Raw genomic sequence first — 25,461 nt, 5'->3', positions numbered from 1 at the left:
CAACCACTGAGCCATGCCAGATGGGAGGACTATGCTCTTTAGACCGTCACTGATTCACTCATCAGCACATGGTTCCTGTACGGATTACAGTTGTGACTGGGGCCAGGCAGTCACAGAAGGTCAGGAAGAGGCCACCTCTGGGCACTGCTGGAGCAGGACAGTCAACTACAAAGAGTGAGACCCGTATTCCCACCTGCCGTCTGGTGCCCCCATGTCTGTCCCCCTCCTCTGTTCCACCAACACTGGGAGCCCAGAGCTGCCGAGAAACCCCAAGTCCCCACGGCCTGTCCCCATCCTCTTGCATGCCCCTCAGCCCCATCCAGGTTCCACGTCTCCTGCCCCCATGAACACTCATGCTAAGGCCTCTGATTAAACATCTCTCTCCAGCTCGAAGGAAACCACTTGTTTAAAATAGCTTGTCTTCCCACTCTCACAGCCACCCACCTAGTCCCAGCGAGCTCACACTCACCGCTGTCCCCTAGCCACCGAGTCACACCCCGGCTCTTCCCGAGCCCCTGAGCCCTGGGGCTGTAAATCCACCGCTGAGCTCACTGAGCTCGCAGCCTCCAGGACTCCTGCGGGTAGCCCTTTCTCTCTTGCGTCTGCGGTTGCCATTGGGCCTTGTGCCCTTCAGCCAAAGTCACGCAGACAAGGAAAACCAAAGCCCTTGACGACGTCCCCCATCTCCACCTCCTGCCCCTCTCCCACCTGCTCACCACGCTTCTGCTCCTGCCCGAGCTGAGCTGAGTGCTGCGCACCTGCCAGGCCCGTCCACCTCCCCGCAATGGACACGCTCATCACTCCCATTTTACAGGATCCACTCATTCCAGATCACCTCTCACCGGCTGGGCCAGTGCTTTCCGGTTGCAAGCTGATGGCACTCTGGTACCTCTGAGCTCTTGTCGTTTCCCTGACAGGCCAGCATCCTCCCTGACCCAAAAGGCCGCATTCGCACACACAGTGGGACCTGCACGACCAGGAGCCTGTACTGCTGCGAGGCTGGGATCCTGGGATGGGGGCGCGGGGTGGGGGTGGGTGGGGGGCGGGGCTTGGGCCTCCCTGGCTTCTGACACCCCCTGAAGCCCAGGAGTCCAGGCAGGTCTTCCTGATCAGAAGGAAGTTTCTGTTTGCATTCCTCGGGAGATCCCTTCAGCCTGGCGCTCAGCCAGCAGGACAGATGGCCTTGATTTCAGCAAATGCTTCTGGCTGACAGCTTCCAGAAGACGCGTGTCACAGACAGCAGCAGCTCTGCGGAGGGGGCAGGGACACGCGGGAAGCCTGCAGGAGTGCGGGGCAGCCCGTTCTCCTTGGCGCATCCCCTGGCTCTGAAATATTCACCCAGCCCCCGTGTTCCTCTGCCTCCCCAAGCACACAGCTCAGGACCGGGCCCTCCAAGGAGCCAGGACAGCGTTAATCCGCCACCTTCCTTCAGGCCACCACCACCACCACCACCACCACCACCACCACCACCCCCCCCCCCAAGACATGGGAAATGTGAGAGCGCACCACCGAGTGGTGCTGAGCGCCGATAGGCAGCGGCAGCTGAAGCCCGGGGCTGCCAGGTGGGAACTTGTGCTGTCACCTGGGATCAAAGGGGAGTCCGACTGAACAGGGCCAGGCCGTCACAAGAGTGACTCAGACGGACTGGGTTTAGGAAAACCAGGCGATGGGCGCTGCTGCCGCCCAAAGGAGGAAGGAGGAGCAGTGCCAGGGCTTTAAGGAAAAGCCAGTGCCCTGGCCCGAGTGGCACTGAGACTGGAGGTTGGCACATGTACCAAAGCGTCTCGGGTCTGATTCCCGGTCAAGGGCACATAGCTGAGTTGCAGGTTCGAGGCCTGACCCATGTCGGGATGCATGCAGGAGGTAACCAATCGGTGTGTCTCTCTCACATCGCTATTTCTCTCTCTCTCTCTCTCTCTCTCTCTCTCTCTCTCTCTCTCTCTCTCTCTCTCTCTCATCTCTATCTCTATCTATCTCTATCTCTCTCTCTCCTTTCCTCCCCCTCCCTTCCACTCTCTGTAAAATAATATACCAACAGAAAAAATATCCTCAGGTGAGGATGAACAAAACAAAAAATGACAACAACAAAAAAGAAAAGCCCCAAATCTGAATTTCTGTGTAGACTCTCCTGAATTGTAACATTAGTAATTAAAAGACAGGGTGTCCCAAAAAAAAGGTATACACACTTTAACAGCTGGAAGCTCAGTTTTGAAAATGAAATGTACTGTAATAAACACTGCCTTTATAATTATTCAAAGTGTGTGTGTATATTTTGGTGGGGGGAGGGGCATCCTATGTTTTAAAAACAGGCCAAATAAACCTCGCGGTGTGTCCGGCCCTGGGTCACGCGTTTGGGTCCCAGCACAGCAGGGCCGTGATGAGTGCTGCGCAGTGATAAACCGGACGTTCACAGGTGGCCTCCCCGTGGCCCCTGTGCCCAGCCTCAGTCCCCGTGTCCATTTCTTTGGTGTGAACATAGCTCGTTTATATCTGTGCGCACTTTCATGTTGAAAGTAGAAGAAGTAATGGGTTTCATAAGATTATTTCTTCTTTTTGTTTTTATTTTTAAGTCATTTTAGAGCTACATAAAAATGGCAAAAATGATACAAAGAAATTCCTTGTACCCTTCACCCAGATTCACCAAATGTTGCATTTATTATATTTTACCACCTTCCTGTTAACCCGTTCTCTCTCTCCTCCCTCAGTCTCTTTCTCTTTCCTCACAGATACATATGTGCACACACGTTTCTGAGCCATTGGAGACAACGCTCTTTGCTCCTAAATTCTTGAGCATGTGTTTTCAAGGGCAAGGATACCCTCTTGTACAATGACAGCACAGTGATCAAAATCGGGAAATGAACATCGATACAGAGCTATTGCCAATACACAGGCCCTTTCAGATTCCATCCGTTTTCTCCAGGTCCTTCACAGCGAAAGAAGAGCAATGTTTTCTGTGCCAGGATCCAGCTTGCACTGTGTTCCCTTGTCCCTTGCTCTCTCGTCTGGAACCCTTCCGGGGTCTGTCTTTGTCCTGTGCGACCTTGACATGCTCTAGCAGCGCGGGCCTGGTTGGTAGCATGGCCCTCGGTTCTGGTTTGTCCGATGTTTCCTCGTGATCAGACTCAGGCCATGTATTTGGGCAGGAATATCTCAGAGGTGGCATTATGTCCTCGGGGCGTCCCTTCGGATGGCACATGACACCTGCTCTTCCCATTCCTGGGGGTGTCAGCTTTGAACACGTGGTTAAGGGTGTGTCTGCCAGGCTTCTCCACCACGAAGTTACTAGTTTTGACCTTTGCAATCATTTAGTAAAGAGATGCTTAGATACTATGCAAGTATTTTTTTCTGTCTCCAATTCCCACCCATCGTTTCTATTGCCGACTCTGGCTTGAAACAACTGTGACTGCGGAGGCAGCTGAGTGGGGATGTCCTCATGCGATCGCGCCTGCGTTCCTGCACTGCCACTACCGGACGGCACTCCCCTCCGCATGTCACGGACATCAGCATGGACTCGTCCCCGTGCTGGGCTCATTCTGCAATCCATTTTTCATTATATAGTTCGCTGTTCAATTTCCCCCATATTTGGCCAGTGAATAAATACTCCACCAAACTGGCACCCATGTCCTTTTGAAAGGGCCCCATTGTAGTCCTAGCTGATTTGGCTCAGTAGATAGAGCATCGGCCTGTGGACTGAAGGGTCCCAGGTTTGATTCCGGTCAAGGGCACATGCCCGGGTACAGGCTTGATCCCCAGTAGAGGGCGTGCAGGAGGCAGCCGATCATGATTCTCATCATTAATGTCTCTCTCTCTCTCTCTCTCTCTCTCTCTCTCTCTCTCTCTCTCTCCCCCCCCCCCTTCCCCTCTAAAATCAACAACAACAAAAAGGGCCCTATTGTACTTGAGCAATTCTTCAGTTTCTGGCACAGCAATACTCACGGTTTATTTCTTAATGAGTTCTTGAACAAAATCCCAAAATGTGGTTCAATGAAAGCAGTTCTGTGGAGCCAAGATGCTGTGATCCAAAAACACTGGTGATAGTCTCGCTTGATTCAAGGAACTGTAGGGTTGGGTGCTCTTCCACCAACATTTTGTGGATATGATTTCTCCTAATCAGCTTTTTGATAAGATTTGGACATCAGACAAGTTCAGACTTTGTTTCCTGGCCACAGTCAGCAGTGTTGTTCAAGAATGTTCCATGGTGATGAGAAGGTTTATGTCTGTTACCCAAGAAGGCCGCCACTCGCCACCGTGGAGACTGAGCACTTGAGATGTGGCTGATGCGGCTGAGAAACTCAATTCTTTTTTTTTTTTTAATATATTTTTATTGATTTCAGAGAGGAAGGGAGAGGGAGAGGGAGAGGGAGAGGGAGAGGGAGAGGGAGAGAGAAACATCAATGATGAGAGAGAATCATTGATCGGCTGCCTCCTGCACGGCCCCTGCTGGGGATCAAGCCTGCAACCCAAGGATGTGCCCTTGACTAGAATTGAACCCGGGACCCTTCAGACCACAGGTCAATGCTCTGTCCACTGAGCCAACCAGGCCTCAATTCTTCATTTAAAGTAGCTTACTGTCATTTTAATTTCTATAACCACATGTGGCGAGTGGCTACCCTGTTGGACACACAGATCGAGAGGGATGGTTTCCGATGACCTTGACAGAGGATGGAGTTAACTGTATTAGAGGAGAAGTGATTAAATGCAGCCCTGAATGGTTACCCAATTAAAGAATTTTTGGAGTTATTGAGCTTCGATCATGTCAGTGGTTGCGTGTGGGCATTATTGACAGAGTGGATTGTGAGGCCACTGTGTCCCACCGAGGCCACTCCTGACTGATAGTACCATCCAGCATCAGCTTCTGGGGTGTTTAAGCCGACGTTCTTCCTGGGGGGCCATGCATGCGGATCATCAAAGACCAGTGACACCGGGGCAGTGACGGGAGGGAGGGAGGCAGAAATAAAAGTCTTACTTTATGTGCCCTTATCTAAGTTTCACTTAAATATCCCTAATTTATGAATTGTCTATATACTTTATGGAAAGACAAACAGGGTTGTCTGACGTCAGACCTAGGTTGCCTGGCAACAATGTGACTGGTCCAGAGGCCCCGCCCCCAGCAGAAGGGGCTGTGCTCCACGAACCTTCCCACAAGGTCAACAGGTGCTGGCAGCAGGCGCCCCAGACAACGAACTCGTGAACAGCCGCCACCTGACCTCAGCCTGCCTGATGCCCACACAGACATCGTGTCCCAGTTGGCAAGGCCACGCTCATGCTCTACAAAAGGGGGAGAGCAGCTGAGTGGGGGTGGGGGTTCCAGTCCTTCTCTCGGAGGCTGACCCCTATCAGTGCAACTCGCGCCCCCCCCCCAGGGGTCACCCCCCCCAGGTGCCGCCCCCACCCAGTGCCGCCCCCACCCAGTGCCGCCCCCACCCAGTGCCGCACTCAGAGTGGAGACCTGGGTGCAGCCCGGCCTCTGCAGCAGGCAGCCGTGGGCTCGCTGCGGGCCTGAGGCTGGGTGGGACGGCTTTGGCTTTGACCCCCTCCTTCGGAGCTGGGAGCGGAAGTGAGGCTGCAGAGTAGCCCTCACCTTGTGCTGAGGGGGCCGCACGGTGGGAATGGAAGCCGGACTCCGAGGGCCACAGGGTAGAACTGTGCGGGGCGGCAGGCGGGTCCCTGCGGGCCTCACAGCTCTGCGCCAGCTCAGTCTGCCCTCCTCGCTGCTCCTCGGCGGTGGCCAAGTTCCCGGGTATTTGCAGCTGAAGCATTTCTAACTAACGCACCTTCCCCATGGTGTCCCTGTGCGTGTGCATGCACACGTGTGTGTCCCTGCGTGTGCCTGTTGGTATGTAAGGCCAGTGGATTTTTAAAATAGAGTTGGGGCAATCCTACTACCCACATCGTCCTGCGTGATCCTTTTTCACTCGACAGTGTACCTGGAGGCTCTCTCTGCAGCCGCCCTTCTAAGCAGCGTCTACACAGCCACCGTCTGTCTGTTCACGTCCCTCTTGATGGTTTCCCATGATCAGCCGCCGCAGCCACGTTGTGTGCTCTGTTCTGGGACGTGCGTCTTCCGTGTGCGTCAGTATTTCTGTGGGAAGGCCCGGGGAGGAGGGTCGCTGAGCCAGAGGCCCCACCCTGTGCATGTGACATTTGCAGAGTTGCCACCTCAGGACTGTCCCTCTAAGCTCCTCCCGACCAAGTCAGAGCCCGTTCGCCATACGCTGAGGCAGCAGAGTGTCGGCTTTTAACTAAGGAAAACAGGGCCCCTTGCTGTCATTCTCGTGTGCGTTGATCTGGCTCCTGGAGAGTCTGAACATCGTCCCCTGTACTTACAGCCATTGTATTTCTTTGGCCAGTTAGTGTCTGGCGCATACGCCTGCGCGGCTGTTCGTCCTGGTCCTGTTGGTTCGCAGGAGGCTTTCTGTGCTGGGCAGAGGCGGGACCACCTCCAAGCAGTGTTTCTGCGCTGCACGCCGCCTTTAAACGAATGCCTGTGCTTGCCGCTGCAGACCCTGAGCTGGCAGGGTCCCTGGGGCTGCCCGCCTCTGGGAGAATGGCTTCCCTTGCTGACAGCCCGCTCGCCTGCCCGTGCTGCGTGTGTATCTCTCCGCTGTGGTTTCTTCATGAATCTGATGCCATTTGCTCTCAATATTCCAGAAATCTCCTCCCCACCCAAATTCTGATTCATGAACAACACCCTTTCTTTTGATGGATTTATTATCATAACAAATATAATGTGTAGCATATGAGTCAGATGGTGGGGGCTGGGAAGGGGAGGTAAAGACAAATACTGACTGTGTCGTCCGCAAAGAGGACGCTCCCTCTGCATTGGCCCCATCTCTCCAGCCATGGTCAAGGGCAACTTTTCCAGTAGCGTCGTCACAGAATGGAGTGTCACCTCGGGAGGAAAGCAGTTCACACACCAAGCGGAGCCAGTGGAAAGGTGTGGGTTTTTCAGAAAAGAGGGGAAATAAAAGTCATTTGTTCCAAAAGGTCAGAGCTACTATCTTCTTCAGTGGTTAATCACAGACTAATAAATTATTACAGAAATGTCTCTCCCGGCTGTTTTTAATTAAATGGGAACATCCCTGGGATGCTGATAGATGATCCGATGTTCAAATCTTTAAATGCTGGTGAATTTGGCCCTGACCAGCTTGGCTCAGTGGATAGAGTGTCGGCCTGTGGACTGAAGGGTCCCGGGTTCGATTCCGGTTGGGGGCATGTACCTGGGTTGCGGGCACATCCCCAGTGGGGGGCGTGCAGGAGGCAGCTGGTCGATGTTTCTCTCTCATCGATGTTTCTGACTCTCTATCCCTCTCCCTTCCTCTCTGTAAAAAATCAATAAAATATATTTTTTTTTAAAAAAAATAAATAAATGCTGGTGAATTTGAACATCAGGATTAGAACATCAAAAATTGAAACTAAGGCAGGTGATTGAAAGTCCGTGCACGGCGCAGGAGACAACTTGAGCAGGAGAACTCTCACATGGGAGTCTGTCCAGCAGGGCCAACTGCACCAGAATGAGGAGATACAGCAGACGCCATGGCCTGAGGTGGGAGGGCCCGATCCCATGGCCTGAGGTGGGAAGACCCGATCCCATGGCCTGAGGTGGGAGGCCCCAACCCCATCGCCTGAGGTGGGAGGCCCCGACCCCATCGCCTGAGGAGGCAGGGAGCAGGGCCACATGAGGGCAGGGCTCGGGTTCAATAAGTTTGTTGGAGAAGATCCCTGGTAGGTGTGGCATGGCGTGGGCCTGCGGGGATGCAAGGACTCTGCTGGCGTAAAGAAGCAAACTCCAAGCAGGTCCTTAAGAAGCCTCCGAGCCTCAGACATTAAATCGCTGTGTGCGCCCAAAAATAGCTCCAAGGACAGACAAGTGGGTGTGCACGGCAGATTAGTGTCTGCAGCCTGGCTTTCCTGATGGGCCTGTCTGTGAATTTGTGGCGAGCTGTCATAGTATGATCCGTTTAATGAATCAACAGCTTTTCTCCCTGTGTCAGTGAGAATTGTGGCATAACCTGGGAGGGATCGGGCTCAGGCACCTTTGAATTCAAAGGCTTTCGTGCAACTCAGTAAACTCTGCCTGTAGCATCTGGATTTGAATCGACACTTTATAATAAAAATACGGACATTCTGCCAGCAACCAGGAACATGATTTATTTAAATATCTTGGCCTAATCACTTATCAGTTCCTGATTTGGAAAGGTTTTTTCTCTTCAGTCTTGATTTGGAGCTTAGCTGTACATATTACTATGCTGATGAGTTGACTGCAAAACCAGATGTGCTCTTTCTATATGTCTGCATTCCAGAGGGTGGCATTCTCCAAAATGTCACTCATGCATTTGTACACACACACACACACACACACACACACACACACACAGAGCCAACCCTCCCCGAGGCGCCATTTAGAACAGCGGTTCTCAACCTGTAGGTCGCGACCCCTTTGGGGGGTCGAACGACCCTTTCACAGGGGTCACCTAAGACCATCGGAAAACACATATAATTACATATTGTTTTTGTGATTAATCACTGTGCTTTAATTATGTTCAATCTGTAACAATGAAATTGGGGGTCACCACAACATGAGGAACTGTATTAAAGGGATGCGGCATTAGGAAGGTTGAGAACCACTGATTTAGAATAAAGGACACCTCTAACCACACCTCTACCCAACACTCACTAATAACGACTTGTGAAGAATACAGATTGAGGCTTTGGCAAAGCAGCTAGTCTTGAATGCCCTTTGGAATTTTACCCGCAGGCAACACCAAGCAGTTAAAATTGTATCTCACCTCGGATGAGACTTGCTGAGCGCTGGGCACTGTTCTCAGTGCTTTTGTTAACTCATTTAAGCTTGCAACAATCTAGTAGGTGGATTCTGTTATCATTATCACCATTGAACACAGGAGGCAGCTGGAACAATGGAGATGACTTAATGAACCCAAGTCTCACAGCACAAAGGTCACAGTGCCTGGGTTCAAACCCAGCCAGTCTGGCTCCGGGCCTGGGGTATAAGGAGGAATCTATTTGGTCTTTGCCCCTGGTTCCTGCCTCCGAGTGAAATGGTTGGAAGTTGCTGAGTGGCAGGAATGTCTTTTGTTATTCATAATCTTCCACATCACATCTGGGTTTACACTGATGAGGTGACACGGGGAGGAGCCCTCCATTAGCCTCAGGACGGGGCTGGTCACCAGGAAATCCGAGTCATTAGACGGTTGGAACTCCGGCTCCACATGCCCACCTCTGGGAAGGGTGGGGAGCGGCTGGAGATGAAGCTCTATAAAGGTTCTTGAATAACAAGATTTGATGAGCTTCCCGCTTGGTGAGCATATCCAGGTGCTGGGGGAGGTGCACCCCAGAGAGGGCGTGGAAACTCTGGGCCCACCCCCACCCTGGCTCCGTGTGTGTGTGTGTGTGTGTGTGTGTGTGTGTGTGTGTGTGTGTTGATTTCACAGAGAGGAAGGGAGAGGGAGAAGGAGAGATAGAAACATCAATTCAGGCATGTGCCCTGACAGGGAATTGAACCATGAACTCCTGGTTCATGGGTTGACGCTCAGCACTTCTGAGTTCTGTGACATGTTCTACCAAATTACTGGACCTGAAGGAGGGGGTGACAGGTCACCTGATTTATAGCTGGTCGGTCAGACGTACAAGTGGGTGGGTAGGACTTTGAACTGGCATCCGAAGTGGGAGCAGTCTTGTGGGACTAAATCCTTACGTCCGTGAACTCTGATACTAACCCAGGTCGCTAGCGTCCACATTGAACTGGATCGTGGAACTCCCGTGAGTGTCTGGAAAATGGGCTGTTGGGGCTCTCAGCTGCTACTCTAGACCCTCTCCCAGTGGGAGTGGGGCCCCTGTGAAATGGATGCTATCTCCCAAGGAAGTGGCAGAGGAGGAAGAAGAAAAGTTAGTTGAGTACAAAACTTTGTTTTAGGGACAAATGAAAAGGCAAAGGAGATGGGAAAACGGTCCCAGCGCGAGGAGAGCTCGGCACCACAGTGTCAGAGAAACCCAAGAGCAGTCCATGCCAGGACTCAATGCCTCCAAGACTTCAAGAGGGGGAAGGTCCATGAGGAGTCCTCCTGGACTCGGGGGATATGGGTGACTTCCCGAAGGACAGGTCCCGAAGAGGACCAGCGTCAGAACACACTGTGCGGAGGGCTCGGGTGCGGCCCACAGCGAGGAGGGGGAGACGGCAGTTACGGAAGAGGTGTCTGTCGGGAATCTTGCTGCTGAACATAATGAGAAAGTGGTATGGAGACAGGAGCTATGGGCACAGTACACAATCTTTGTTTGCATGTTCACTTTTGTTGAGTTAAACACTTGAAACCTCTATAGTTTTGTGAACCAATGTCTCCCCAGTAAATTCAATTTTTTTAAAAAGCTCTCTCGGCCACTGGAGCTTACCGTTGCATCGGTGAGTGTGGCAGGGGAGCCAAACTTAGGTTTGAAATGAATGACTCTTTGCTTTTGCATCGGACTCGCTGGCTCCCTGTGGGTTCTTGGGAATCATGAAATCTGGGCACAACATTTGGGGGCTCGTCCGGGATTCCCAAGACCATCGAGGGACCCCCGATCCGAAGAGTCTGACTGACCGCGGTATGTGTGTGTCGTTGTATGTTCTGTTCAGTGTGAGCTCGTTTCTGGAATCTGTAATTGCCTAAGGGGTCTAGGTGGACGCGCCGTGAACGACCACAGGCGGGGGAGAGTTGGAAGACGTTCCGCTCCCCAGGAGGGATGGATATGCCCCTCACCCCAGGAGGGATGGATATGCCCCTCACCCCAGGAGGGATGGATATGCCCCTCACGAGGGATGGATATACCCCTTGCGGATTTGAGACGAGGCAGGTCGCTCCTGCCGGTTTGGCGTAAGGCCAACGTCTACTTGCTTCCATGGAGTTGGAAGCCTGTATTTTCGGGCCCTGTTTAGTGTTCTGTGTTTGTACTGGATGGATGTTATGGGATGGACTCAGACTGCTCCTTTGGGTATTGTGATTGATCATTTCAAGGAGATTGGGGGAGGCTTTAGAGCTCCCTCAGGAGTTGGGAAGTTGTTAGGAATTGAATGGATTGTTTAAAGTCTGAATGAATGTCTGGTGAAAGTGTGGGAGTGTGGAGGGAGGGGAATTGCCCTCCCCCCTCCTTTGTGTGGTGGTCGGGTGGCCGCCTGAGTGAGGGTCTGTGGAAACAGGTCACCCCCTCCCCAAGTAAACGCGTCTGGGATTTCTGTGCACGTGTTAGGAGAAAAGCTGGTTTAAAACTAATGTGCGCACCGTCCGTTTTCGGATAGGGTTTTGGGCTAGCGTATTTAATTTGCTACCTAAGATTTTAAAAAGTTCTGCAATATAATGTTGGCCATCTATCTTTTAGGGGTTTTGGTTTGCTCTTCCCTTGTTTATTGTGAGAATGAGGAAATCATCTTTTCTGTCAGAGAACAGTTTAGACCGCCACAATGTTGAGCTGCCTGACTTGGCAGCCGCCATGTTGGCCACATGGCATGCCGTGCCCCTGGGGGCCGCCATCTTGGAACAGCAGGCCCCTCCCTCTGACTTAGTCAATCACAAAAGGAATGTCTGCTCACTGAGGCAGGATGGGATTTCAGGGGTGGAGTTTTAAGGCGGAGTTTTACTAAGGAAATGCAGATGGGGCAGAAAGTGTGCCTGCCTCCCAGATTTATTTAATACTAAATTAGCAATCACGGTCTTAATATAATTTTAGTGGTATGATAGACCAATGTTTTGAGCAGTTGGCTTTATAAGGGCCGACAATAGAGCTTGTATTTCTTAAAGGGCTTGTAGATAGAGAATTGAAAAGCTTTTACAAATTCATAAATGCATCCAGGATTTCTGTGCACATGTAAAGGAAAAGGCCAGTTTAAAAACGAGTGCGCATAGTTTTGAGCTGAACTTGACCTTTTGCTGTGTACAGAATAAAAACCCGAGACTGTTTTGGCCTTAATAGTTATGGGTTTGCTTCTTGAATTCCCCAGCAGGAAAATTGTGACCATTTTGAAATTTAGCAGCTATGCCAGGATAGCAGTAACCCAATTTCTAAAGTAAAGTACAATTATTTCAGGTAGAAACTGTGGTTTAAAAGTTCTAGCTACCTGGAAAGCATGGCCTTGGTATGATGGGAGGAAAAAGAAATGTTAAATGGATGGTAGACCAGTGAGCTGGGACTGGTCACTGATGGTGGATTGTGAAAAGGGCTGGACGTGGCCTAACTTCTCCTTCCTTGGTACCCCTGAAACGTCTGAGGGTACTTCTGGCCTTGGTTTTCCAATGTGTTAAATCTGTCGATTTTGTTGTTTCGCCGAAATCCTCTTGAAGGACATTGAATGGTTCTTTCCTTCCTCTTTAACTTTTGGGGGATTGTGTGAATGGATTACTGATGTAGATTATCAAGAATCTCTAAGGTACTTGTCCTGTATCTGGAGGAATGGCTTCTAGATGGTATTCACCGTCTCTGGGACTTCCGGAGGGAAGTCAAATCTCAGACTGGCTAAGGGTTCGAATCTGGCCTATCTTTTAAAAAGGTAGAAAAGAAGCATTCCTAGGCAGTTTTCTACTGCCTCTGTTCAGGGACTTGTTCTGTATCTCGACACAACTGAAACTGATTTGTTGGTATTTTGTGGTATAAATGTGGCATGCACCTCGAAGTTCTTAATGGGGAATGTATCTAGTTATCGTGTCTATTTAGTCTTGATTTCCTTGTTCAATATGAGTACCGCTTCTATCTGGATGAGACATAGGTCAAGAATCCTGTCCTGGGATTAGGGAAAGGGAGGCCCCCACATCTGTTCCTGTCAGGCCCCCATCAGGGGACTTGGGTGGTGTTCCTGTTATCTGCTCAAGATCCCAAGACTGTAAAGGTACTTGTTCACTGAAAGGGTGTAAGTGTAAATATTTATTTGATGTTTGTATGTCTACTTGGGTATAATTATTTGTTCATGTAAGTGTGGAAGTCTGTGGGAAAAAAAGGCACACGCTTGCCCCAAGAGCGCTTGCTCTCTGTCAGAGGTGGAATCTGCCCGCCTAACTAGTAAACATCTCTGTCTGTTTGTTTGCTGGGAACTTTGATTTGCTCTGGGTTGGGATTTTGGAATTCTGGGGTAGATTTAAAAAGTATTTGTGGCTTTTCTAGTCCGATTGGGACATTTAAGGGTGGGGCTCAGGGCAGAGATTTCATGGGCCCTTCCCCCTGCCTGTGCTGAATTAAATAATACAGGCCAGTGTTATTTGGCTTGCTGGTTAAAGGAAGACAATGGGCCTTAGAATCTGTAAAGGTGAGCAGGAATGAAGCTGGTCAAATGTACTGCAAGGGTTTGGTACCTGTTGCTGCTAGCAAAGGAGGGGCTGATACCCACTTCGAACGCACTCCCTTGAATGAGGCCTGGTTGCCGCTCTGCCACAAAGGGAACTGATAGAAAGGCCAAAAAAAAAAAAGCAGAGCGCTGTAGCTGATAAACAGGGTTACCTAGAAGCCATCAGGACTTTGACTCGGAGACTGGCGAGGACTGGGTGGCTTTTCTTTAACAATCTCTGTCCTTGAGAGGGCTCCAGAGGGTGCACGAGGACATTTGGCCGCGCCTCCGCGACCAGCCCAACCCCAACTCCTCATCAGCACAGACCAGGAGATTGGGTCCACGTCAGAAGGCACCACCAGGAGATCCTAGAGCCACGTTGGAAGGGTCCCTACACTGTGGTGCTGACGACCCCCACCGCTCTCAAGGTAGACGGCGTCGCGACCTGGGTCCATCCGGAAAGACTTCATCACCAAATGGAGCATCGATCGAGATCAACGCAACCCGCTCAAGCTCAAGCTACGGCGTGCTCGACCTCCCTGATGCCGGTAACATGACTTGGGATCACTCCTGTCACCAGGAGCCCCCACAATACTGTGTAATAATGCTTGCATCTTCATGGACATGGATCCAAAGAGACAAGGACAATTTATAGGATCACATGTTTAGTAGCAGAAGATTTGGCTGCCTGAAGCGGCCATGATGCCAATATTATGTTTCATTGTATTGATATGTTATATTAACCTTTGATTCTTTTGCAGGTTTGAATGTATGTTGGCTGTCCTGGAAGGGAGCTGTGTGGGGTGACCCCCAAAAGTAAAGGGTGCCTAGCTGCCAAGAGGGCAGGTGCCCAGCTGGGCAGGGAAGGGTGCCCATCAGGTTTTGGTCTCTGTTGAGAGACAGCTAACAATTGGCAGCCTGTAATACTGTCTTGCAGACCTGAGTCACCATGCCCATGTCAGGGTTAGTAAAGCTGGAAAAAGCCTGTTTAGAATAGAAGGTCTGAGGCATAGTTATGCATAGAAAGAAGGTTTTATACCAACAGTTACTGTTTTGTTTTAAATCCATGAAAAGGAATTAGCAAGGAAAGTCAGAAAATCTTAGAGCAGATCAGTATGTTTTTCTCCTTATGTAATTCCTCCGAAATCTGGCAATGCTAAATAAGTCATGGCAAATATCAGGCTTTGCATAGATACAATAAGACTGATTCCTAATAGTGGTTTTATTAACGGAAAACTTTGACTGGAGTATCATGTTTTAAAGAGCCCTGTCTGAACTCTAAAGACTTGAAGCCACTAAGAATGCCACGAAGAAAGCCTGGTATCCTGCTTGGGAGCCCTGAAGATGGCTGGCGCTGGAGCGTCAGGCCCATGCCCTACCATCACTGGCGGTTGGTAAGAGTAGAAGGGGAGCAGTAAAGATGCCTCTGCATCCCTGCGGAACCCCCACACACTCTGGGCCGCAACAAGTAGGAGGGCTACTGAGATGGGCCTTAAAGCCTGGAGCGTGGGCTCAGGTGGAGTTGCTACAGGTGAGGGATTCACCTAACTCAGCAGATACTGCAGGCAGGCCTGATGGCAGCTGGATGGCTTGGCTTCCTGGCCCTACGGGGCACATTAAGGTTCAACCATGAAATTCCAGCAAAGGTAGTCAGTTACCATCCTTGTTGTGTTTATGCAAACATCAGGAATCTTGATTTGGCTTTTTGATAGTCATGGAGGAATTTTAAGAAGAAAAATCCTGTTTCAATAGAAGTTGTTCTTTCCCTTCCACCGGGCCATTTGTTAAGCTTATAGGGATAGTTCAGTTGATAGTTCTGTGTGCCCAGTATGGGCCTCTAGCAACGGTGGAATAGAAATGCAGTCCGTCTCATGATTGAGCCGGAAGTTCCAAGACAAGGGGGGAATGAAAGGGCGAGGACTACGCCCTCCACCTTGCCCCAGGATAAGGGCTACACCCTCCACCTTGCCCCAGGGTAAGGGCTATGCCCTCCATCTTAACTTGGCCATGTGCTCAGCAAGCTTCTTCCCGGAAGATAGTCAAGGGAAGTGCACGCCATCACTATGACCACATCCTGTGTAATGAGACACCGACTCGCGCCTGGCCAATCGGCAGGGCCCACAGTCTTTTCTCCTCCCCTTACCCCAACCCCCTATAAAAGCTCTCTCCACACAGAGTTTTCTCTCTCTCGGCCACTGGAGCTTACCGTTGCATCGGTGAGTGTGGCAGGGGAGCCAAACCTAGGTTTGAAATGAATGACTCTTTGCTTTTGCATCGGACTCGCTGGCTCCCTGTGGGTTCTTGGGAATCATGAAATATGGGCACAACAATGGCCTATTAAAATATTTATGGTTCCATTTAATGTATTTTAAATAAGACTTTGATTGAAAGCAATTCACAACAAGAACAGTACTAATCCGTATGGAACACCATGTCAACAGGATTAGACCAAGACCACTGCAGGCAAAAATGGGAGGTCTGATCACCCTAGTTTAAAGCATTTTCATCTCCAGAAAAATATTCAGCTAAAAAATCAGAGGAATGGATTGACTTTGCAGTAACTATATCCAGAGGTGCACTGAATACAAACTATGATACCCAGAAATAGTCTAAGTGATCAGCTTGCTATATTTAAAAACCACTTAATGCAAAAATGGTTTGAAATATTTATGGTTTCATAAAACATGTAGAAATATTTATATTTTAAAACTATAGAATGGATAAAATGTGTCTGCACAGAGCCATTTATTTCCTATTGATCATGTTAGTGCCACCTTCACTTGGCACTAACAAGTGTTAACATTTGTCACGTCAGATGACATTTAATGGCAGCATGGTCCATCATAGTCCTGTTTAACCAGTGACAAGTTTCCAGGAATTAGAGTGACACTGTTCTCCAGGACTCTTTTCTCACCATAAGTTTTATGGGAATAGAAATGAAAATAAAACAGAAATAACAATGGAAATTACCATTTATTTAACGCTTAGTATCTCTTGGATACGTTTCCTAACTAAACTATCTACATGATTGCTTTTAGCCCTTGCAAATCCCTGTATAGATTATAATTCAAAGCAGCATGCAGAGCTCTGTTTGGAGATTACTAGCCAGTTTGCCTTTGCAGAGCATCAGAAAACAGAAATGCCTCAGGCAGTTGATGAGGTTATTAAAAGCTGGTCTAAACTGCTGAGGCAGCCATTGGTCACTTTCACTTTCTATAGATTCCGCATCATGTAAGTATCAATGTGAAATGTGAAATAAATGGGAAACCATTGATACTATTCCTAGAAATATATTTACTCTGTCAGCAGATATTATTTTTTTCCAACAATACTCTATAGAGATTTTAAAAAATGCATATTGGGGTATGAGAACATGTATCCATTTCTAGGATCATCAATATAAAATATGAAGTGCCACTAGATATAGAGAAGTTCTTCATAATACACAAATCATTCTCAACTATCAAACTTCCGTAGGAGGAAAGGGCATTTTAAATTTATGTGTTATGTATTCAGAATGTTTTCTCTTTTGGAAAATAAAAATGCCTGTAGCATTAATCAAAAAAAAAAAAAAAAAAAAAAAAAAAAAAGAAAGACATAGGAGGTGCTCAGTTAATTCACAAACAAATGAAAACAATAGCTTGCATTTATTTTGTGCTTTCTATATGTCAGGCACTAATTTCTAAGCACGTTATGTGTATTAGCTCATTTATTATTTCCAACCACACGTTATTATCCTCATCCCAATCACACGCGAGGACACAGGGGCACAGAGGTTGTCACTTGTCCAAGTCTGTGCCTTAGGCTGCACACCCGGCCTGCAATGATGGATTGAAGGTCAGATGGAGGTAAGACTGTTAGAGGGTCTTATTTTAAAATGTAAATCTATAGTAAATTACAGTCATCTTCATTAGTGATTTCATTCAGTATCCAGGAATGGGTATGACAAGGAGAGGCAGTGGGGAGAAAACCTGGCAGAAGTATAAGATACCTGAGCATTATAAAAACCACTCGTTTCCTCAGCACCCAGCACCATGGGCGTCATGGGCATCCCGTAAATATTTGTTAGAGAATAAATGAGGCCCGGCCGGCATGGCTCATTGGTTGCGTGTCAACCCTTGAACCACAAAGTCAGTTTGATTCCCCGTCAGGGCACATGCCTGGGTTGTGGGCTCAATCCCCAGTGTAGGGTGTGCAGGAGGCAGCCAATCAATGATTTTCTCTCATCGTTGATGTTTCTATCTCTCTCTCCCTCTCCCTTCTTCTCTGAAATCAATAAACAATATTTTTTTAAAAAGAATAAATGAGTACCTCCAAGCTATGAATGATTATGATCAGATTGGTAATGTTTATTGATAATAACATAATTTTTAGTCATGATGAAAAGGAAGAAGTAAAGAGAAAAGTAGCTGTTTTTCATTCCATAACTTCTTTAATTTTTTACATGACGATTGCTTCTTTTTAAAACCTAAATCCAAACGATATTCCTCCCCAGCCCTGTCTTAGTCATTCGGGCCAAACCGCGTGGCTCATAAACAACAGAATGTCGTGCTCACAGCCCTGGAGGCTGGGAGTCCAAGACCGTGTGCTGGCAGATGTGGTGCCTGGTGGGGACTCAGAGACGGCCCTTCCCACTGTGCTCGCATGGTGGGGGGAGGGTCTCTCCCTGGCCTCTCTTACAGGGACACTGATCACTCCAAGTCCCCTCCTCCCACCTGCAGATACCGCCACCTTGGGGGGTAGGGTTTAAACATATGAATTTGGGGGAGACATTCAGACCCTAATCTGCAAATCAGTTTCTGTGCTTTTCCTCTCCTTAAGAGTCCCTGGGAGTGTTTGTTTGTTTGTTTGTTTGTTTTGCTGTGTGTGGTCTTTTGTTGGGGTTTATTGGGGTTTTTGGTGACCTATGTTGCTGAAACAGCAGAGGGAGCTCACAGGAATACACCGAGGCCGCTGCTGTCCTTATCAGTGCTTCCACGGCACAGAATACTCAAAACCAGCCCTGCCCGTCCGCTTCTGCTCCTCTAGGAACAGGGTTTGAACAGGAGGAGGAGAGTCAGTCATTAAAACAAGGTGCTAGAGCCAAAGCATTGCTTTCATGTGTTGAGAAAACCCAACTTATCCCACAACACATTCCAGAGGCACCTGCAGGAGCAGCACTCTGAATTCTAGACCTGCCAACCTCCGCGAAATCCCACTCCCCTGGGAGAGAACTTGGGCCCAGAGGTCCCATAGCGTGCTGCGCCCCTCCACCAGCTTCAGGCCTCCTTGGAGGGGGTCCAGCTAGGAGGAAAGTTGTGGACTGCAGCCAATCTCTTTTCACGGCACCCTATACTCACTCACTTTATGTGTAATGTCATCACGGAGATATTTGGGTTTAACTGAACCTTTCTAGTCATCCCACCTGTTTCATATGTTTTTGTGATGGTTAATTTTATATTTCAACTTGACTGGGTGCCCATATATTTGGCCAAACATTATTTTGGGTGTTTATGCAAGGGCATTCTGAGTGAGATGAAATTTTGGTTGGTAGAGTAAAGCAGATTACCCTCCCAGATGTGGTGGGCCTCATCTAATCAGTCGAAGGCCTGGATAGACCAAAAAGACCCACCCTCTGCTGAGTGAGAGAGAAGTATCCAGCAGGTTGCCTCCGGCTTTATCGGAACCGTGAGGCCCCCGAGTCTCCAGGCTGGCAGCCCACGCTGCAGATTAGCGTTTGCCAGTCTCCATAATCTTGTGAGCCAATCCCTTATAATAAATTTCTTTTTATATGTAACCACATCTTATTCATTTGATTTTTATGGAGAAGCCTGACTAATAAAAATTTGTTTCTCTCTTTTCATTATTTATCATTTCTACCCTCTTTTATCCTCTTCTTGTTTGGAGCTTGTTTCTGTATTTCAGTGGCTATCCAAAAAATCATAAGATACATACCTAAATTTTCAAAGGCTAAAGTTTGTGAATCTCTTACTTTCTTCCAGATAATACATCTTCATGCTTTAACTGTTAAGACTTTATTTGTCCCCAGTCTACTTATATTATTATATTGTGTGTTTTAGTTCTCTGTTGTTGTCGTTTTTAACTTCTCAAGTAATGTTCATTTGAATTTTCCCAATGAAAATCTGATGTCACAGCTTCCCAGAACATGGTAAAACTGCTCTTCCCCACCCTCTGGAATTGGATGTGATCGTGTGACTTGCTTTGGCCAGTGAAATGTGAGCATTAGTCACCTGTGTCACTTTTTAGGGGTAGCCATTGAAGGCCACTCTGCATTTTGCCATTTTCTTTTCTTCCTGCCATGGCAACCATTGTTCTAAAAAGTGGAGCCAGCAGTCCAGATGTTGGCTGTCCCATCAGCCTTCATCCCTGACAAAATTCACATTTCAGAACTTAATGAAATAAGCCTCAGATATTTAAAAAATATCATTCCCTGATTTTGGTGTTGAAGGCATGAGCTGTTAACTATCCTCTTACTAGTCTTCCTAGGCTGTTACTAGTTCCTATCCCACCTCCTCCCCGAAGGAACATGGCCAAAGCCGCCCAGTGAGCTTCGGGGAAGTAGGGGTTAAGCCTCAGTTTTCTGATTTTCCATTTACTGATCCAGACCCCAAACTAGTGGAAGCTAGTGCACGAGCCTTTTCTTCTTGCTACATCTGAGAGAGTTCTTGGCATTCTCCATCCGTGTCAGACCTACTAACACAGAATGGGTCACTGCGTTGCTCTTATTAATATGCTGAAAATATTTTCTTCCGACATCTGTCATTTTGCATAACTATGAATGCAAATCACTGCCACCATCTGGGATGTCAGAGCACAGGGGACTGTGACTGCATTTCCCTTCGGATTTAATTTCACAGTGTTTTAAAAGCCTTGTTTTCCTCCCATGATCCTCCTAGGGGAAAATAAACAATTATCCTCTGCGTGATAAAATTACTACAAATTGAGAGACAGTTATGAGCATAATTTCCAACTAATTATGTCACAGGAGCATGAAAAGTGCAGAACTGATGAAACAAAATGAATTAGAGCTACTGAGAGATCCTGTGCTTTTTATTTCTTTGTTTTGGTCCCTTAAGGACAGACTGTCTCAAGCTGCTTTACAGCACTGAGAGCTGTGATTCAGAAAGACCCTGAAGAGCTTGCTCACAAAGGTCCGGGCAAAGGTGTTGAGTGGCTGGCCAGTGGCGGATGGCTACAGGTTGCATCAGAACCCCAGACAAACAGAGCTAGCCTAACGCAGAACGTCAAAACTACGCACAGGAACAGGAAGTAGCAGCGAAGAATAAGATGACGTCTATACCAGTGCTTCCTGTTGGGGCGTTGATGTCAGAAAAATAACAAGATGAGACCTCTGAGGATTATTTCTTCTATAAAAACGATTAAAAAGGATTTCAAATCTCACAACATCGTCTTTTCAGCAAATGGTCCTGGAAACAACTTGGACACCCACTTGCAAAAGAAAAAAAAGGAGTCTAGAGTCCAGCCGTGGGCAAACTACGGCCCGCGGGCCGGATCCGACCCGTTTGAAATGAATAAAACTAAAAAAAAAAAAGACCGTACCCTTTTATGTAATGATGTTTACTTTGAATTTATATTAGTTCACACAAACACTCCATCCATGCTTTTGTTCCGGCCCTCCGGTCCAGTTTAAGAACTCATTGTGGCCCTCGAGTCAAAAAGTTTGCCCACCCCTGTGCTAGACACAGACCTTACACCCTTCACAAAAACTCATTCAAAATGGACCCGGGGGGTACAGGTAAAATGTGAAAGTATAAAACTTCTAAAACAAGGGAGAGTTTAGATGCCCTTGGGTACGGCTGTGACTTTTTTGACACAAAACCAGAGGCACCATCCACGGAAGAAATGATACGCTGGCCTTCATGGGAGTTAAAAACTTTGCTCCATGAAAGGAAATGTCAAGGGAATGAGAAGACAAGCCACACTCCAGGAAAAAATAATTTGCAAGGCATATCTGATAAATGACTGTTATCCAAAATATGTAAAGTGCTCTTAAAACTCAACAATAGGAATCCATTAGCACCAATTAAAATGGGCCAACGACCTTAACAGACGCCTCACAAAAGATCTACAGATGCACATAAGAATATCAGAAGATGCTCCGCATCATGTGTCACCAGAGCCATGCACATCGAAACAGCAATGTTTTTGGTGTTGTCCGTGTTTGGGATTTTCACCATTCCCATAGGCATGTCGTGAAAACTCGTTGCTGTTCTAATTGGCGGTTCCCTGATGGCAAATGAGGCTGAGTATCTTTCCATCTGATCTTCTTTGGTGAGGTGTTCAGATCCTCTGCCCATGTTTTCCCCTTTTAAATAGACTTTTAAAAATCTATGTATATGTTTTTATTGATTTTAGAGAGAGAGGAAAGGAGAGGGATAGAGATAGAAACATCAATGATGAAAGAGAATCATTGATCAGCTGCCTCCTGCATACTTCCTACTGTGGATCGAGCCTGCAAGCTGGGCAGGTGCCCTGACTGGAAATCGGATGGGTGACCTCTTGGTTCTTGGGTCAATGCTCAACCACTGAGCCATACCAGCTGAGCAGGACTTTATTTTTGAAGCAGTTTTATGTTCACAGTATATACATAGCCTTTTCAGATTGGCTTCCTTCACTATGTAAATATACATTTAAGGTTCCTTCCTGTCTTTTCATGGCTTCGTAGCTCATTTGTTTTTAGTGCTGGATCATACTTCATTGTCTGTCATCATCCTATATAATGAAAAGCTAATATGTAAATTGTCGTCAAGCCCTCATGCCCTCGAGCCCTCTTGCCCTCACGCAGGAACTGCTCAGACACTCAACACTGGGGAGAGAGGAATGGGGACCAGCCAGGCTATGGCCCAGGAGAGGGACAAGCTGCATGACCCACAGTCCCAGGCACCAGCACCTGCGGCCCAGGCGAAGCCGGCCCAGGTCCTGGGTGCCTGCAGCTGGCTGGAGGAGGGAATCCTGGGTCCCGGGTGCGGGGCGAGGCAGAGGCAGTTAGGGGAGATCAGGCCAGCAAGGGACCAGTTAGGGGAGATCAGGCTGGTAGGGGAGCAGTTAGGGGCAATCAGGCAGGCAGGCAGAGGGGTTAGGGGCGATCAGGCAGGCAGGCAGAGGGGTTAGGGACGATCAGGCAGGCAGGCAAGCAGGTGAGCGATAAGAGCCAGCAGTCCCAGATTGCAAGAGGCAATCGGACATCCCCCAAGGGGTCCTGAATTGGAGAGGGTGCAGGCCAGCTGAGGGACTCCACCTCTCCCCTTCCCCCTCACCCCCCACCTCCATGCATGAATTTCGTGTTCCGGGCTTCTAGTTTTATATAATGTGATGAATAATTATATTTTTAAATGTGTGATATCTTGATTGCACATGAGACTTTTCTGGCTTCTTTGCTGTAAATTCATTTATTAGATCACCAAAAATGATCATTTTAATGGGTGATGACCCCCTCATATGTTTTCCTGGGAAACCTGAACAAAATGAGGGAGAACTCCCTAAAAAAATTATAATTTTAGCAATTTCCTTTTCAATCAATATCATTAAAAACAACATTAGTCACTCTTGACAAGCACAAGATCACAAATGACTGTGGCGAATTTTTAATTTTGAGGATGTAACTACTTCTGAAGCGGTTAAGAGCACTTATGTTCTGTGACAACATTGGAATAAATGTGTGGCAAATTATTTTGAAATATAACGTCTAACCAACCTAGCGACGATGATTCTCAGAATAAATTTTCTAAAATAGATTTAATTCTTCGTACCAATCAATTTTATGTAAATCTGAATTAAATTTAACATTTAAAATCTTCACAGTGGTATTTTGAGGTTTCTCTGACATTTCCTCTAACGCGTGGAAGTTTTTGAAACTGGCTTCATGACTTTTGTATAACTTAAGTCACTCACTTATGTATTCTATAATTGTACCTTCAATTACAAGGAAAATCTAATTGAAAAGTTTTCTTCCTCATTGGTAATTGGTTCATTTGAAGTCTCTTATGAAAATAGTGCTCTTTTCTATTGAATGCAACGACCTTTAAATGGAATGTGCAAGGCTGTGGGAATTTGCTTTGCAATATCCCAGCAGCTCTAACTGGAGATCCTAAACTCTGAGAATTCCAATGGCTTCCCCATATGCTCTACCGCCATGCCCTGCGCGCGCTTTCCTTCTGGAATAACTCACTGACAGGCTTACTGCCTGAGCCCCACAGGGACTGTCCTCACCCCCACCCCACCCCCAGGGCCCTGGCACTGCCCCCATTCGGAGCACTCTCTTCTCCTGGGGCGGCAGCTGCTGCCACTGCCATCGTCACCCACAAAGCCCAGGTCCTGGCCTGGCCACCGTGGGACTCCACGTGCCAGACTGTCCCCCGGCACATCCGTGTGCCTGGCCCCCCAGCCAGTTGCTCGGTGCCAGGGCCCCTGGCAGCTCTGCTGCTCACAGGCACATTCCCTTGTCCCACAGGATTGCACTTACAAAACACAAACTCCAAGATGAAATGATGAAGAATGTCAAGATGGCACCCGTGGAGCATTAAACACATGCTGAGTGATGGAAGCTCGTCAGGGAGGCCACCAGCATATGATCCCGTGTATATGAAGCCCAGCCTCAGACTCAGGAAGCCAGCCTGGCTTTCCCTTGCCCGTTCCCCCCTGTGGTGCCACCTCCCATCAGCAGCCCCTCCGGGCCACTTCAGGTGGCGGCAGGCTTCCTTTACCCTGTGTTCCCCGCGCCCCACCCGCTGTCGCCCAGGGCAGTCACCCCACCTGCTCCGTAGGCCCCTGCACATGGCAGGCCGTCCTCCCAAGTGGCTGCGCCTACTGCCTCCGTGGCTTTCGAGACTGTGACTCCATGGACGCTTGCGATCCATCTGAGCTTCTGATCCACGCCCTCTCTTGCTCCCGGTCAACATGCTGCCTGTCTTGTCAGATAAAGGACTGACATTCCTGGCATGAATGGGACCATGTGTCTCTTCCTACCCATGGCCCCTCTAGCCTCCCTGGGGGTGGCAGTGTCTGGAAGGGAGGGGTGCACACAACATTCGAAGAGACCAACAGTCTGGCAACGCAGGTCTGGAATTTGGCATCAGCCCAACTGGAATCACGCAACCGTCGTCAGATTCAGTGGTGCCGTCCCCTGCCAGGCTCCGGGCACTTGGCACACAGTGTTTGGGTTCACCATCCTGACAGTCATTGCCCCGTCGCGCTCACAGCAGAGGACACAGACACGGCAGCCTGGTGTCACCTCGTCAGCAGCAGCGGAGCAGGAATGGAAACAGCGCTTGAGTTTCCAGCGCCCTGTCGCCTGTGTCTGAGTGCGGCTGGGGGGCCCGACCGCTGCCTCTAGGTCCTAGGCGCCACTATTTTATTCGGAAGGCCTTCCCATCAGTCCAGGAGCCTCTAACTGCCGTTCCGTTCCATAGTGAGCGGCCCATGCCACTCACCCGGGGATTGTAACGGTGGCTCAGGGTGGCTCCTGTGCCACAGCAGCCATGTTCTGAGTACTCGTGTTCAGGCGATGAAATAGCACCATTTGTGAAACTCATTACTGGCAGGTGAGCTGCATGTCTCTGAAAACATCGGTCAAGGTTATGTTTGCAAATGAGCCCCAAAGTGTCCTTTATAGACAGCTAGAGGCCTGGTGCACGAATTTGTGCATGAATGGGCTGATCGGGGCAGGCCGGCCACGGGGAAGGACCACAGGAGGTTGGCTGTGGGAGCACACTGACCACCAGAGGGCAGCTCCTGTGTTGAGCATCTGCCCCCTGGTGGTCAGTGCACATCATAGCTACCAGCCGGTCTTCCGGTTGTAAAGGTTGTTTAGGCTTTTATATATATCGATGAGGGCTTCTCAAATGGCCAGTTCAGACCTTGCTCCTCTGCAGTCTGAGTCTCCACACAAACCTCCCCTCCCCAGAGTCGGGGCTGCGCTGCATTCGCAAGGCTATACTCTAGAGCAGCAGTTCTCAACCTGTGGGTCGCAACCCCTTTGGGGGTCGAACGACCCTTTCACAGGGGTCGCCTAAAACCATTAGAAACCACATATATAATTACATCTTGTTTTTGTGATTAATCGCTATGCTTTAATTATGTTCAATCTGTAACAATGAAATTGGGGGTCACCACAACATGAGGAACTGTATTAAAGGGTC

At 48.6% G+C, this 25,461-nt stretch overlaps 1 pseudogene; it reads left to right on the top strand.

Annotated features, from left to right (window-relative positions):
* Positions 1-22,744: 22,744 nt before the first annotated feature.
* On the top strand, positions 22,745-22,832 carry LOC118652299 (annotated as a pseudogene).
* Positions 22,833-25,461: the final 2,629 nt, after the last annotated feature.

This window comes from Myotis myotis, unplaced genomic scaffold (assembly GCF_014108235.1).
Source record: "Myotis myotis isolate mMyoMyo1 unplaced genomic scaffold, mMyoMyo1.p scaffold_m19_p_3, whole genome shotgun sequence".
In the NCBI taxonomy this organism is placed as follows: Eukaryota; Metazoa; Chordata; class Mammalia; order Chiroptera; family Vespertilionidae; genus Myotis; species Myotis myotis.
The sequence above is the reverse complement of the archived record's forward strand: the minus strand, read 5'-3'. Positions and strand labels throughout refer to the sequence as shown.